Below are 17,797 nucleotides of genomic sequence, written 5' to 3'. Positions count from 1 at the left end.
CAGTGCTGGAGCATTGGAACTTCCCAAATTCAGCCTTCTATCGTTCGCACCAACCCGTTTCTGGAACTCAGGCGTCTCGGCCGATGTCCTCGGAATATCATAATTTTCATCAGGGAGAACGACGCCCGTCTGCCTTCCACCCTCGGAAAGTAATCCCAGTATCGCAGGGGAAGATTCAAAAATACAAAGCCGATGACCAAGGACTTGGGATGAACGAGTTCCTTAAAAATGTGAATCAGATGGCTCTCTCAGAACATGTTTCAGAAAATGACTTATTTGATTCCGCAATTCATCTATTTGATGGACCTGCTCTCAGTTGGCACACGGCAACTAGAAGCCAAAGCCGACTGAGAGATTGGAACCATCTGGTTGAGGAATTGCAAAGGGCATTCCGCCACCCCGATCTAAACGCAGTATTAAGAGTAAAAATCTACCAATACCGCCAACAACGGAATGAAACTTTCCAGCAATATTATTTGCACATGGAAAAGCCTTTCCGTAGCATGGAATGGGGAAGACGATCGGCCGCATGTACAAATATCCATTTTTGGTGTGCCTGTATGTGCACTTCTAGATAGTGGAAGCCACAGGACCATCATCAATTCCACAATATATAATCAATTTTCCAGCGTTCGTCTGCGGCATCCCGTCGAACCCATAGAATTGGTCACAGCCAGCGGGGACACATTGGAAATTGCCGGGGAAGTTTTGGTACCATATCCCTTCCAGGGTAAAATTCGAGTGATACCAACACTTTATGTCCCTGGATTAGCAATCTATTGCATATGTGGAATCGACTTTTGGCGAGTCTATGGAATTCGACCGATAGTCTCCACATTTGCAATATCTCCTCTCTCCACAAGTCGTCATCCAAAGACGGTGGAAACCCCAATCTTGACGGAAACCCAGCAGAAAATTTTAGAACAAGTGAAGCTGACCTTCAAGTTGGCTTCTCATGAAAATTTAGATACTACACCCTAGAGTGACAGGAAAAAAATGACCCCTATCGGCCCACCCCTGATTCGATTCCTAGTCCCACCAGGAGTACTTGCACCGAATTTGAAGCAAATCGGACAAGTCTAGCTACCGGACCAACGTGCCTGAAGTTTGTATGGGATTTTTCGACAATTTACATGGAGAAAACCCACTAACTCGCATTTTTGCCGCTAGGTGGCACTGTATGTATCGCATTATCATTGTAAGTGAAAATAAGAAAGATAATTTAGTTGTGTACAACTTTGCCGAAGACTGCTAGTGAATTCGGCTTTGTTAAAAGAAGTTATTAAGCTTTTAGTGATGTGATGTCTGAGTCAGTTTTGCATGGGGCCTAGCAGTGCATGGTTGTGTATCAGTGCTCGATTTGCGCGAACTAAACATTTTTGTGAAATAACCGTAAGATTTAGCTCCATGATATATACAGAAGAATTGTAGTAAGTAATACGAGCCATGTTTTGGTTACAACGTTTTAGTTCCACATTTCACCACGTAGAGGGCGCCAACACTAACTTTTCAACGGAAAGAGATAGAAATTAGATGTCTTCCACAAAGTTGTAGAACAGGCATTTTCCAATAATTCTTTCGAACATCTTGATAGTCTATCTCTCTTCTATGAAAAGTTAGTGTTGGCGCCCTCTACGTGGTGAAATATGGAACATAGTTGGAACTATTTCCAACCAAAACATAACTCGTATTATGTCTTATAATTCTTCTGAACATACTATTTGGCTAAACGTATCGATTATTTCACAAAAATGCATAGTTTGTGGGAATCGATTACAGATACACAACCATGCACTGCTAGGCCCCATGCAAAACTGACTCAGACATCACTTCGTTAAAAGTTTAATAACTTCTTTTATCAAAGCCGGATTCACTAGCAGTCTTTGGCAAAGTTGTAGACAATTAAATTATCTTTCTTATTTTCACTTACAGTGATAATACGATACATGCACTGCCACCTAGCGGCAAAAATGCGAGTTAGTGGGTTTTCTCCATGTAAATTGTCGTAAAATCCCATACAAACTTCAGGCACGTTGGTCCGATAGCTAGACTTGTCCGATTTGCTTCAAATTTGGTGCAAGTACTACTGGTGGGACTAGGAATCGAATCAGGGGTGGGCCGATTGTGTTTTAAAAAATTCATTATTTTCCTGGGCAGTCTACTACACCCCTGGTAGAGCACGAGATTATTCTCGGAGACGAATTTCAAAAGACTAAACCAGTCAGACACTATCCTTACCCAATCGCTGCTAAAATTCAGGCCGGCCTTTTCGCAGAAATAGATCGCCTACAGGCCCGTGGAATCATTGAGGAGTCTAATTCGGAATGGTCCTTGAATATAGTCCCCATTCGAAAAAGTTCGGGGGACATCAAATTATGCCTTGACGCTCGCAAACTTAATGAGCGGACGATTCGTGATGCTTATCCCTTACCCCACCCTGGACGCATCCTTGGTCGTTTGCCACGAGCCCGTTACCTCAGCACAATCGATTTGACAGAAGCTTTTCTTCAGATTCCACTGTCTCGTGGCTCACGAAAATATTGTGCATTCAGCGTTCAGGGGAAAGGGATGTTCCAGTTCACCAGGCTTCCATTCGGCCTCATCAACAGTCCGGCCACGCTGGCTCGGTTGATGAATCGAGTGCTGGGGCAAGGTGTACTGGAACCAAACGTCTTCGTGTACTTAGATGATATCATCATAGTCTCGAAGACGTTTGAAGAGCACATTCGTCTGCTCAATGAGGTTGCAAGGCGTTTACGAGACGTCAGTAAAATTGGAAAAATCGCACTTTTGCGTGGAAAAAATCCCATTCCTGGGATATATCCTGTCTTCCAGAGGTTTGCAAATTAACCCGGATAAGATCAGGCCAATCGTGGAATATGAGCGACCCACCACCATAACAAAGCTTCGCCGGTTTCTCGGCATGTCATACTATTATCGACGCTTTATCGCCGATTATAGTCACATCACCGCCCCCCTTTCAGAGCTTCTGAAATCGAAAACGAAGAATCTGAAATGGAATTCGGAAGCGGAGGAATCTTTTCAAAATATCAAGGAAAAGCTCATAACCACTCCAATCCTCGCAAGTGCTAACTTCGATCATGCATTTATTATTCATACAGATGCAAGCGATCAGGCTATAGCGGGTGTTTTAACCCAGAAAATAGATGGTCGGGAGCATGTGATAGAATATTATTCAAAAAAACTGACCACTCCCGAACGTAGCTACCATGCAACAGAGAAGGAAGAATTAGCGGCCCTTCTTTCAATCGAGCATTTTCGGGGTTATGTTGAGGGAAGCCACTTCTCATTGGTGACGGATTCGTCTGCGTTAACATTTATTATGCGGACCAAATGGAAGACATCGTCGCGATTAAGTCGCTGGAGTTTGACACTACAACAGTTTGACCTCACTATCCTTCACAGTCGGGGAAAGGAGAATGTAGTGCCAGACGTATTGTCCCGAAGTGTGGGTGCAATCTCGCTGAGATCAGATTCGTCTTGGTACAACACTTTAAAAAGAAAGGTGGAAGATTCCCCTGACTTTAAAATACAGGAGAAACAATTAATGAAATATGTTTTCTCGAGCGATCCATCTGATCATCGATTCAATTTGTCTGCTCACGATGATGCAATGCACGTCGGAATCGACAAAACTATAGGTCAAATACGTCAAAAGTATTATTGACCCCGACTCACAAATGACATCCGATCACACGTGCAAAAGTGCACAGTGTGCAAGGAAACTAAACCATCTAATGTTCCCACGGTTCCTTTAATGGGTGATATGCGCACTTCCAACCAGCCTTGGCACATAATAGCTATTGATTACATTGGTCCTTTGCCAAGAACGAGGTCTGGTAAGCAGTATATCCTCGTAGTGATGGACCTATTTAGTAAGTGGACACAAATACTTGGTTTCCGAGCATCTCAGTCTCTTCTCTTAAAATCGTTTTGCGCGATCAATGGTTTTTCCGTAATTCGGTTCCTTCAATCTTGCTATCCGACAACGCCAGTACATTCACATCGAAAGAATTTGGCGCGTTCCTCGAAAGCTTTGGAGTGAAGCACTGGCTTACGTCCTGCTACCACTCCCAAGCTAACCCTGTGGAACGTGTCAACCGGTCAATAAATACGGCCATCCGATCTTATGCTCGGGAAGATCAAAGGTCTTGGGATACTAAACTGTCCCAGATTGAACGAGTCATAAACTCAACCGTCCATTCGGCGACTGGCTATTCACCTTTCTTCGTAGCGAAGGGGCACGAAGTAATGGTAGATGGGGAAGACTATCATCGTTTCCAAACCGACGATGAACAGTCGTTGGAAGCAAGAATAAATCGAATCAAAGAATATAATCCGAGAATATTTCATCTCGTATCAAAAAACCTTAAAAAAGCATATGACGCGTCAAGCTGGAATTACAATTTGCGCCATTGTAAGGCAGCAAACCCCTTGAATGTGGGAGATAAAGTATACAAGCGCAACATGAAGCAATCGAGTGCCAGTGAGCACTACAATGCTAAGTTAGGAAGTCAATACCTACCATGCACTGTGCTGAAAAAACATGGCTCTTCATCATACGAGCTGGTTGATTCTTCTGCCGAAACATAGGTGTCTGGCCGGCAAATTTAATCAAACCAGCTTAAATAAATTCCAACAATAGAATAATAAAAGGTTGGCGGCCATAGCTCCAGTAAAACACATCGTTCCTAGTCTCTGATCAGACCTGATAGAACAAAGGATTCAGTAGAAGCTCATGGTCGTTTCGCGTCGCTAATGAACAAACAGGATACTTACCGAGCTAATGAAATCTAGCTCCCACTGGTATCGCAGTCCATTTATGGCTCTTTTTGTCCAAAAGCAGCATGATTTCCATAGGTACATATCCCGAACTGTCCAAACGGCGACAACAGATCCGAGTAATGATAACCCGAGCAAATACTCATGGGTTCAAACACCACACAGACCCTTGAAAAGACCTTAAACATGGTCCGTGCCAAAATTCCCAACCATCAAGACACCATAAAATGGTCGCAATAACCCATAAATACACCAACATATGGTATTTGGTTATATTGGGACGATAAGTGTTTTTTTATGTAAAAATGTCTGAAGAACGCGATGGCATTAAAATTTTCAAAATTAAAATATACGTATTGAGAGAAAAATTTACTTTTAATATTTAACTGAAAAAATTGCATAGTTGGCAACACTGTCGGCAAAAAATAATATTTTTTATAGATTCCTTGAACAATTTTCTTCAAAAGCCATCTTGTGGTTTGATTCTAGAGTAAATAGAACCGGAGATATGATCAAAAGAAAATCAAGGGTTTTGGCAATTTTCCAAAACGGGGGGTGCTCCCATGACCCGAGGGGTGGTTCAATTGTCACAAAAATTTGGGTTTTTATATGTTGGCCCTAGATGACCAATTCCACTAAATTTTGTTCAAATCCGTGGAGTTCGATTACACGTGCTTTGATCACTTCGCGTGGAATGACCCAGATATATTAAGTGTTCGGAAAGTTTATCCCGGAAGAAATGTTTATACAAAATCGGTCTATACGTGCGTTTATTCGATAAGACCACACGATGAGTGGATGCACCAGTTCGATTTGCAATGTGTAAGTGAGCATGTTTGATTGAAAAAGAAATATTGTATGAATATCTCTTTTTCTCACCAACCACAGGCGGATTGTAACCATGAAGTGGTACAATTTACCAAAATCATTGCAAGAAAACAAAATAACAATTTTCAACGCTTTGGTATGCGCGGGAGCAGGGATGAGGTTTTAGAACCCTATTTGCTCGCGGCGATGCAAACCAGTGGGAAGCAAAATTAAAAACCCCAACAGGTGGCTTTCGGGGAGTGAGATGATATGAGAGGAAAATTAGACGAGTGGACCGGATGCTGGTTGGGGAACAGGACTGAAAGGAGAGGATCGAAAGCCTAGTTGGAGCCAATAAAACGGGCCGTAGTTCTCTTGTATCTAGACCGTGGAAGTGGACGCATCGTTTTCCCTAAAAATCCAAGTTTGAGTGCTAAGTGCCTAGTAAGGACGGCTAGATAGGCTGAATGCCCCGGTCACTTCACTGGAAACGTGGAGTTTAACCAAGACCGGACAAAGAGACTCGCCGTTATCGTGCCCTTTGTCGGAACGGCTAATAAGTAAAGGAGATCGTCGCAGATCCCGGTGTAAATTCCGCCACGACTTCCATCTGCTAATCGCCAAGGACGAGGCGGTCTGCGGACCGCGCTAGATTGTGTCCAGCGAGTCGTCAACTTACCAAGTGATTGTACCTCTGGAGAAACCCAAAAGCCTCGTGGTCGGGAAATTCAAGACCGTGAGGGAACCATCCACCGCCCAACGTAGGTTCGTGCATTACCCCGCCGCGTGCTACAGTGAAGGTAGACCGCCGTCTGCAGCAAGTTGCCATCGCTGCAGGGACTAAAGTCACTTAACCGCCAACCGTCTGTGAGTTCCGCCACGCATCCTGCTCCGTTCCCATCGACCCGTCTCACCACCGTCACAGCCACCGCCGCGCTCATCCAGCAACTATAAAACCGTCGTCATCGTGTGTTTGAGAGTGAGTAATAGAACGTTCAAAACTAACCCCCGAATCTCGTTATTAACAAAGTCCGAACGCCTCCCCACCACCTCTTTAATGACCCTGGGACTCGAGGACCCAAAAGAGGCCTTTCGTGCCCGCCCCGCCGGCTGCCGTTGGTCTGACCAGTAGCTTGGGGTTTAGACTGATTTCCCTTCCGGGTCTCGGAAAGCAATCCTCGAGGGCTAAGAGAGCCGTACCAGACAACCGGTAACACGCTGAATATATGAATTTGATGTTTATTTTTTGTTTTTTTATTACCTCAAAATTTTGGCACTTGGGGTGGTTCGAAAATTCAACATTTACGAATATAAAGTGCACTATATCCGAAAATTCATTTTCAAAAAATTAGATGTGGTGAATTTTTTTAGCAGAATACACATTTTTCAATTGTTGTTAATGATAAGACACATCTATAAATTATATTACGAACCGTGGGTAATCAAAGGCTACCATGCGTCTCTTTCAGACATATCATGAAAAATCACCTTTTTCATACCTCGGGGCAGAAAGGGGCCAAACAAGATATTCATTTTCGGAAAGTACATTAATTTTCAAGTATCATGAAGAACAAGCGATCTTTCCGAACTGTTTCAAAAAAGTGCAGCCACTTTGAACATTATAACTTTAATTTATTGCACGATTAATTATTTGTTCTTCATGTCTGAGCGAGCAGAAAGGCTTATATCGACTAAGCCCACGCTCTCTAAATTAAATATTTGGTTTTGCAATGAAATATGAAATATTATTTTCCAATAGAATTCTCCATAATTCATTCTTTTATAAAATTTTTATTTGATACGGCATTTGCCAAAGCTTTTTTACGCCGGGGTTTCTTTTTTACGTGATATGTTACAAAACTATCACATTATAGTAAAAATTCACTTCCTAATACTAAAGTTCCAGTGTTGAAATTTTCAGTTTTATATTATAAAACTATCAGAATTACGAATCTAGAACTGTACCACAGAAGTTCTAAACGTGTTTCAAATGAAGCAACAAAGAAAACGTGATTGCTTCCGTTCCAGTTTTGCTTTGAACCTCCTATATATGCCCTACGGAATTTGAACAACATAAAATTCTAATGCTTGCAAACGTGGGTAAAAACTAGTCCATGTTTTCTCTTTGTCAGATGGCTTTACTTTTAGAATGACTAGCAAAGATCGCTTGAGTTTAACCTTTTTAAATCAAAAATCAATTCTAAAATTGCTCTAACATAAACCCTCGCTCACCCACAAACATCTTCAACACACCACCGCCTTTCAGTAGATGCAAACCCAATTAAGTTTGCCCGTGTTTTAAACATACAGAAACATTCCAGATGCCAAAAACACATCACGTGTATCTGAGATATAAAACGTGTGTGCCAATAGACACACTACCCTACGTACATACCAACCACTAAAAACAGCCCAACGCAAACTTACAAGCGACATACAAACACGTCGCACTCTGCAGTGTTCAAACCAAAGGCCCCCACTTATCGCATCAGTTTCTTTACTGTGTACAATTGCGCAAAGTGTATCGCGTGCTCTCCACCGTGCTGTGCGATTTGAAACTTTGCATACACGAATAAGTTCGTCCATGCAAAGTTTGCCATGCCATCACTGCCGTCTTTTTAATCGAGAAAATGTCGAAAAAATGTTTAATAAATGTTAACTATTTCCACTATTTTTCAACAATTTGCAGTTTTTATCGGTTTCTTCATTCCACAGTATTTTTTTTACAATGGAGAATGCAATTACACACTTTCCCAGTACACGTACTTAGTAGTTGCCAAGCTACCACACGGAAGTGTACTGGTGTGTTGGACTCGACCAGAGGGTCATACCGACTAAACTCCATTGGGCTCCGCCATATTTCCCCCAGAAACTACCTCCCGGCATTACTTCTGGGGGGATGGCAGTACTTAACGTACTCACTACGCTACGCTACGACCTTCCCATCTCGGCATGGGCAGTCCATACATGCCACCATTGCCTCCGCTTGAGCAGACCATTCACTCACTTCTCCGCGCTCAGCCCTTTCCATTTACAAGTTAGTTATGCTTGTCATCTGCTGCTCGGCGCGCCATATTCTCTGCAACCTGCAGGCGATCTGAGTGGTTGCAATCGAGTTGTTGCCTTTCCATTACCCATGTATACCGAAATAGTATCGGTCAATTTATACACTTCTAATCAATCTTTTTGCATTTTTCGTTTATTCAGCATGTTATGTTTCCGCTTATTACTATATCTCCATACTATACTCTCTCTATGGTCATATAGGTACAGACGCTCGTGGCCTTCGCGATTACACAAAATTGGTCCCAAAAGCGAACATACAATTGCAATCATCTACACCTACTTACGTTCTATCACCTAAAAATCTACAAACGCAGTCTCAAGCATTAACCCACCGCTCGCGCGATCATGTTTCGGTCACGTCTGGAAGTCTACTCTCGGTCCTAGTTGCCTAGACTTGTGCCTTCAGTTGGATCAATCCAAAACATGACGCTCATATTCACTAGACAATACATGTTACATTTATCATGTTTTCCGAATAATATACTACCTTTATGGAAACATGACCACAAACTCTAGTGTTATGGTGGAACTCTCTTCTAGTATCTAAACCGCACACTGGAAATGAAGCATCAGATTCACGGTCCGTGCGATCATGCAAGAACACACGCGAATACGCGAACAGTCACACGGTTATAAAATCGAATGTATCTACGGGAAGTTGCATACATGCTAGCAGACGCGACACACACGTTAACATAAAAACGCTTGAGCTTCGCCCACGCACAACTACGCCCGCGATCTTACAAACATGAAAACACTCCGGTGATTGGGTGAACGTTTTAGTATTTATAAACTCATAAACGCGGTCTCAAGCGCAGACCAAACACATGTAGAGGAATTGTGGGAAAAACCGACACCTTGAGTAAAACCGACACCCTACAACTTTTCCTAGAAATCAAATCTTTATTCATTTCATAATGACACTTTATTATTAGTACGTTTATGTAGAACATTTGAAGAAAAATTTGATTTAAGTTAGTATGACGAATGTCATAAAAATAAACCAAACATACGACAGTAGCGTTCATACTCGTCTGGATGTTAAATTTTGTTGGTAGATTTTAAGGTTTTAACCAAACAAAAGCTTTTCAAATCATCACATTTATCAGTACCTACTATTATCGGCCTTTCCTATGATCAACTAGGTGTATTGAAGACGAGTTTGAGAAATTCAATATTTTTAATTGCTTTTTTTAAAAAAAATGTGCGCTGTTGGGGTAAAGCCGACACCCTATTGGCGATTTGCGGCAAAACCAAAATTAGTCATGCGACACCTATGATTCAGCTCATGAACTGGTAAAGTGATACAGTTTGCTTTTTTTCACCCGCAAGTGAGTCGTAGCTTACAACAAAAACTTCATTTTCTTCTCGGAAAAAGGTTACCACTGCCAAAATATGAATGAAACGAGTAAGAAATTTAGTTTTATTTGCAATTATTCTGAAATTACAGCCATTTGCAACTATTTGGCTCATACATTTCTTCGAAATGTATTCGGGGTATTATTGTGGTTATCAAAAATCGTTCCATAAATAAAGTTCTAACTTGAAACTGAGACCCAATCAGTACCAATGTCAAACTCCTTCATATTTTGGACTACGTAGGAGATTCAGTGAAGACTATCAGAGAGAAGGATCGGCTGTGTATGATACAAAGCTGACACTTTCCTATTCACCAGATATATTCTTTCCTCGCGTGATCCGGAGAGTTGCATGAATTTACACCATCTCATGAAGGTTTAGCTTAACTTAGGAGGAACTGGAAATGATGTTGCGGCGGCTACGATGCTCAACAACTTACATTTTGGAACAGCACACATATAGCTCTGCGAATAATATTAGAAACCACTATGTTTTACAACCTTTTCGCAAGATGTTTACTCATCATCTTATAAAATGATGGTTTTCCATCATTTTCATAAACAATTATCAACAAATTGATCGGTGATTTGGTGTTTAAAAGTTATTTTTTTACCAATGTTTACAGAAAATATATGCACTATGACAGAACAGAATCAAATCAGCAACACTTTGCTTCCAGCGCTATCTGTGAGCGGTTTCAACGTAGAATCGCCAATGGTTAGGGTAAAACCGACACGCTGTTAAGATGGTTGTGTTTTTACTTGCGATTCATTACAAAATGCTGGGGATCTTTGTGATACTTCAATTACACTATCAGAACACTATAGTAATAGCAGAAATACACAGAATTAATTTTATTATGTTTATTTCTTGTAAGTCTCTTTAAAAATCAAAAATTGGAATTTTTTCTTATCTGATTCTATCGAAGCTTTTGCTATTTCTGCGAAAAGCTCATCAAACCGAATTTCTAGTGTTCTCTTAGTTTGTCTTAGTAGATCGTTGATGATCTGAGTCCGAAAAATCAAATCTGAAAAAGAAGTGGGTGTCACTTATAAGTAAATGAATCCGATTAGTAGAACGTAGAACCTTCTCTTACGAAATAAAATGACACTGAAGCTTGCAATGATGTGCGTAAGGATTATTTGGAAATACCCATATCAAGAAATAATCCTATAGCATAAAATACTCTTATTTATAGTACTACGCTTTCGAACTTTCTTCCCCTCACTACATGATGAAGCTATAATAAGCACATATTTGTATCACACATACTCACACTTTATTAATTACGCATATATTTCATTTTTAATAAAGATAAAGATTTTAATAAAGTGGAGAGAAAATAAATTGAAGGGGGTATCGATCTTACCCCTATGGGGTGTCGATTTTACCCGCAGTGCCTACAAAAAGTCACTTTGTTTTCCAAGTTTTACAAGCAATATTTTTAAATGAAATTGATTTTTTGAAGCGCTGACAAAATCAAGCCTTGTCAAGAGTTTTCTGAAGAAGAATTCTGCATAGAAATTATAATTTTATTGGTTTTGTGGCAACCAAGAAAAAGTGTTAAGCTTAAGGTGTCGGTTTTAACCATAATTCCCCTATTTACGCGATCATGAAACTGTTACGTCCGAAAGTTTTGTTTACCTTTGGCCCTAATAGCATAGGTCCATTCAGTGGTACCAATAAAAAAACTTGTTTTAATATACCTAGCGGTGCAATATTGTGCCTTTCTCAATCATGAACACGAGAATTTTTGCGTTGTTTATATTCATTAAAAGCTTTCAAATGTATATATTACATTTTTATTATGCATGACATGACTACTAGTTACAAGAAAAGAAATCATTATTCGAGTTCTAAAATTTTGTAAAAGAAAAAACAGCCGCGGTAATATTGAACTGAAAAAAGTGCAAAATCGGCAAAGTCTCAAAAAGTCGATTGTCATAAAAAAATTTTTTTCGAGGTTCCATAAAATCTCGACGTTTCATGCATTTTAAAGATGGTTGTCATCAAAAATACGAATTCGATTTCTGAAATTTCATGGGGTCCACCGCTTGAAAAACAATTTTGAGTTCCGGCTTGTATGGGAATTTCATATGTGACTGGACGATTCAGTCTGTATTTTCGGAACCATACCGCACGAAATTTTTTAGACATCTGTGGGGACAATATAGCTATTATTGGTGGTCTATGTAGTCAACGAAAGTTCGGTTGGCCGTCAGTGACCTAGAACCGCAAATTTAAGTTGTTTGAGAGACATTTTAGCGAAATTTTTACCTTTTTTGCTTTCATCGGAATATCGGTTAGAATCGGAATTTGCTTTGTGACCGCACACCACAAGCCGTAACTCCGGAACCGGAAATCGGATCAGGATGAAATATAATAGCTGTTGGGGATCTAGCTGACCTTCGACTAACCTTTAGTTTCCTTCGATTTAGTGGACGATAATGCGTGGACCAGATCCGTCCTGGTCATGCCCTTGGCAACCAATCTGTCTGGAGTTCCGGAACCTTCACCACACGGCGATTAAAACATGCACCGAACGGATTGCACTTAAACACATTTATTTGCCTAACTATAACATTGATCTAATTATAATTACTACACATTAAAAACGGCAGAGATTCAACCTCTGTGCAACCGATAGCGATCGTGGTTTGTGAGCGACTGCCTGATTCGATCGCGGACGATCGAGATGATCTCCATCCTGATGATTCTCTCTTTCTCTCTCGTGCTAGACCGGGACGACCCGTGAGGTTATGTGGGTCATTAACTCCGACATCTATCTCCGACATGGTCTCTTTCGCACCAGCGATCCATTGGCTGCGTACTTTAACCGTGCTATGGGCATTAGGGTAGTCTTCCCGATCAGAATGCAATAACAGGATTATAACAGAATGCAATTTTCGTAATAAGCTGTGTTATAAATCTGGTCTCGTTAGTAGTTAAAATAACAGAAAATTATAACAAGTAACACCTCGAGATACAGTCTTGAAATATTTTTGTTATGTGTTTCTGATCGGGTTCCAATCCAACATCCTCACCCACCCTGAAGATTCTGAAAGAAAAAAAGAGAAAGAAATCCCCTTCGACGCACTGGATGACTCTATCACGCTGGAGTGATCACTGCTTGAGGTGTATCTTCCATCCTTTCTTCGATCCGTGGAAAAAGACAAAGTTTTTCTACCGGCCGAGTGAGATGTCCAGTTGCCGTTTTGACAGTGACAACTCGTACCACACCGTCTTCTCCTGGATGTAGCTCGTCGATTCGTCCTGGTTCCCATCGCATTGGTGGTTGATTTACATCCACAATTACCACCAATCTGCCAACATCAATCTTCACGGATGGCCCCCAATTTTTGGTTCTACTCTGAAGCTGCGATAAGCCTTCCATTTTCCAGCACATTTAGAAATCCTGTAACTGACGTTGGACAAGCTGCATTCGAGTTAGTCGAATTCAGCTGCACACACCCATTCCGGGTTCCGGAATGGATTGGAATGATCCACCCATCATCATCTGACATTGGTGTCAATGGCCTCGAATTCAGGCATGCCTCTACCTGTGCCAACAAGGTGATGAAATCTTCTGCAGATGCCGGAATGGGATGGGAGCTGGAAGTTCGCCCATCTGCTGTTTCAATAATGGGGGCTTGGTCCGGAAGTAACGATGACACTGATAGACCTTTTTAGCTGCATTGCGGCCACCCAGCGGCTTGATTGTGCTCAATAGTAGCTGGGGTCCGGCATGCAATAATTGTTGGTGATAATGCCTTAGTATCATCTCCGTCAGCGTGTGTCTGTCCGACAAAACCATTGGGTGCTTCACATCGTTCGGTTGCTGTGAATGACCCAATCTTCCTCCTACACGTAATCCACCATTTCCGAAATAATTGGTTTGTACCACGTTAACGGCGAAGTGCGAGGAACACGCTTACCGCTGGTTAGCTTTTTTTGGCTCCTCCGAAAACATATCTTGTTGAACCTTTCTCACAATAACAAATTCTGCTTCCCTTAATTCTGTGCTAGTTAAGGAACTCCTTGTGTCCTCTCCTTCCGTTTTTCGCACTATTCGAATCAACCGCAACCAATAAGCAGTTGTTCTGAGCAGATTTGTATAAAATGAGAAATTGGAAAGATATTTGTTCATGAAATTTGTTTTTTCAGTTGACTCACATGCAACTGCATTTCGACGTCGTTCTGGAACTTCATCCATGACAGTGTCCAGTGACTGGGGCCATTGATCTGCTGATTCCTTTAACCAACTTGACCCTTCCCACCACATGGAATGGAGCCTTGATCCATTGTACCACACATGTTGAATCCGTGCAAAAATGTACCTCGTGCGTTAATCCAATGGAGTGCGAAACCCATTCCCAAAACTGTGCTGTAAGTAATGCACCGCAAAGCTCCAACTTCCGATCAGAAATACATAACAGAAATATTTCAAAACTATATCTCGCATTGTTACTTGTTATAAATTTCTGTTCTGTTATTTTAACTACTAACGAGACCTAATTTATAACATAATATGTTACAAAAATTATGTTCTGTTATAATCTTGTTATTTCATTCTGATCGGGCTGTGCCTTCAAAGGGGCCACCTTTGATTTGGACGTTAGAAGCTGAACCGTAATCTCGCCATTGTCCATCAAGGTTCTTTGGTACACACATGCCCCGTAAACTCTTTCCGATGCGTCACAGAAGCAATGTATTTGAATCGACGCAGCTCTTGGTGCGATAACATATCGTTTTATGCGCAGATTGTTCAATGACGGCAGCTGTTGATGAAACTTCCCGCATTCCTTACCCACCGTTTCGGGTATCGGGGAATCCCAATGCAGCGCGTTACCCTGAGCATTTCGCATACTCCATAACCGCTGCATAAATATCTTCGCTATCGTGATGGTCGCTACGATAAGTCCGAACGGGTCAAATGGCGATGCTATAATTGAAAGAATCATCGATTCCAGTGATCACGTCGTCCATATAGACATCTTCTTCCATCATCTTCGCTGCTAGCGGGAAACGGCTTCCTTCATCCAGAGCTAGCTGTTTTAAGGTTCTCGTTGCTACCGTAGCTCGTTATTTTGTACCGTAAGTCACTGTGGTTTGCTCATATGTCTTCACTTCTCCCTCCCTATCAAACCGCCATAGTATGTTCTGAAAAGGAGTATCATTTTGGTCCATTTTAACCTGCCGGAACATTTTCTCTACGTCCGCAAAGACTATTATTTGTCTTGTTCTGAAGCGCAACATGATTGCGTGAAGATCTTGTTGAATGCCAAAAGAGCATCATTTACGGAAATCCCTGTAGAGGTCTTACAAGCGTCAAACACCCCTCTGACCTTAGTGGTTGCGCTGACCTCATTTACAACAGGATGACGAGGTAAAAAGTATCGCTTGACACACGTATCGTCAGCCACCTTCCGCATATGGCCTAACTCATAAAACTCGGCCATGAATTCTTGGTATTGATTGCGTAGATTCTGATCTCTGTCCAGTCTTCTTTCCAAACCCTGGAAACGTCGTAGTACGATATCTTTCGAACCCCCCAATTTCGATATGACTTCACCATTTTTCGGAAGGGTAACTGTGTATCGGCTATCCAAACCTCGTTAAACTGTGCGCCCAAACTGCTCCTCGCAGCGCATTTCCTCCGGGGACTAATTACGTCTGTCTTCCACTTCCTCGCAGTACCAAAACCGCTTTATCAACTCCTCCAAGTTGTCCGATACCACCATGTTGCAAGAAATTTGCGAAGATTGAGTCATACTAGTATCATCCTTTTCCGGAAACGACCCAACCGAAAACCGATTCGGTAAGCAAAGTTAACCCATCACCTAATGGAATCGCCTTGCCTGTCTGAAAAAAGCCGAAGAAGGATTGTATAGCGAATATGTGGTCTACACTATTCGTTTGATAAAATGCTGGATCTGCTAGTATGATTCCTTCGGGGATATCCCATCCCCTTGTTTATGTATGTATTTAACAATTTACGTCCATCTGATAATAAGTCTTAATGAACTAAATTACAATTAATTAACCTAAAGTGATAACAAACGATTTCTAAACTGTGCAGAACTAATGACGAAGTCGAAGATGTTGGTAAAATCGTTGAAGCGACGGACCATTGCTAGTATCGGGCTGTTGACAGCGTAGTTAGTGTTACGCATTTCAGTCTGCAGCAGTGTTCGAGGACGAAGGACGCAGGTTGGTGCGTAGAGGTTAATTTGTCACCTTTCTTGTGTACCGGACACATGACTGAACACTTCCAATCATAGGAGAATTTTTGCTGCTGAAATGACACATTGAAAAGGTGCGTCAGTGGAATCGCTAAAATATCCGAACATTTTTTTCAGAACAGCTGAATGCATTGCACTTAGTCCTGGAGCATACGACGATTTCGTTTTTTGTATTGCAGAGAGAACCGATTGTTCTGAAATGGTGAATACATCCATATCCACCGTACCAACGGGAACATCACGGGACGCGTTGTCGAGCTCGATGGCAGTTGGCGCATCAGTAGTGAAGACACTCGAGAAGTAACTGGCAAATAGGGTAACTGGCAAACTTTGTCGCCGTCGTAGTCGCTACTTCGCCATTGTAAACCATCCTAGACGGAAGACCCGTTTCCTTCCTCTTCGTATTAACAAAAGTCCAGAAGCCCTTCGGATTTCGTCGTAAGTTTTGTTGGATGCGGTTCACATATCCTTTGTACGGCAATTTATTATAACAGCGGTACTCATTACTGGCTATTGCGAAGAAGCGCTTGAGAATAGGGCATCGTCGATTTGTGTACGCACGTAGAGCTTTGGCACGGATGCGTTTCAGATTCTGAAGCATTGCGTTCGACCAGGGAGGCTTCCTGGGAGGTTGATAATTTGGAACAGATTTTTCAACACAGTCAAGGAGTAACCGATTATGGAGATCAACTGCAACATCTACATCCACTTGATCAAGTAGTACACTCCAGTCAATCAGCAACAGTGAGCGGCGTAGAGCTATTAGATCAGTTTTGCGAAAATTACGACGATTCACAGCTAAAGCTTCTTCATATAGTGGTGAACTAATGGTGGAAATGGATATTTCTAAAGCGGGATGATAGTTATCCAAAGGAATGATCACACTGGAAGCTTCACTCACAGAACACTCAGGCAAAGCATTCTCATTGACGAAGACAAGGTCAAGAAAACGAGATTGATGGTTGGAAGCCGTGCTTACTTGACTTAGTCCGTGAAAAGCCATCCCGTCCAGAAGTAAGCGCCTGGCAGGATTTGTTGTCGAGGATAACGGGTTAGGGTAAGCGTACCCACGTCCAGAAGAAACCCACATGAGTCCTGGTTGGTTGAAATCGCCAAGGACTATCATCACATCGTTTGTATCTGCCTGAGAAGAAGCGCGCTCTATGGAGTCTAGGTGGAACTGCGTAATAGAACAGTCGTTTTTCTGGAGGAATGTAAGCAGCTCCAATAAAGTAGTTCTTCGTTTGCCGAGTAATCTTCATCCAAACTGCTTCAATGCTTGATGAACTATCCACACCAAACTCACAGGAGGCAAATGCGGAAGAAACAGCGATTAAAACTCCCCCGCCGCGACCATGGATACTGTTACGAGCACCTCGATCCGCACGATAAACCGCGTAAGAATCCACGAAGAGCTGCATCGATGTAATATGATCATCAGGCCAAGTTTCCGTTAGAACGAAAATATCGTAGTCGCCGTCAAGAGCAGCCAAGTACAAGTCCTCGATTTTCGTCCTGAG

At 41.9% G+C, this 17,797-nt stretch overlaps 1 protein-coding gene across 1 annotated transcript in view; it reads left to right on the top strand.

Moving 5' to 3' along the window:
- The window catches only part of LOC131692856 (zinc finger protein DPF3), a 76,324-nt gene that overhangs the window by 22,537 nt on the left and 35,990 nt on the right, over positions 1 to 17,797 (top strand). The gene's annotated exons all lie outside the window — the stretch shown is intronic.

The sequence above is a fragment of the Topomyia yanbarensis genome, chromosome 3, assembly GCF_030247195.1.
Source record: "Topomyia yanbarensis strain Yona2022 chromosome 3, ASM3024719v1, whole genome shotgun sequence".
Classification (NCBI taxonomy): Eukaryota; Metazoa; Arthropoda; class Insecta; order Diptera; family Culicidae; genus Topomyia; species Topomyia yanbarensis.
The sequence above is the reverse complement of the archived record's forward strand: the minus strand, read 5'-3'. Positions and strand labels throughout refer to the sequence as shown.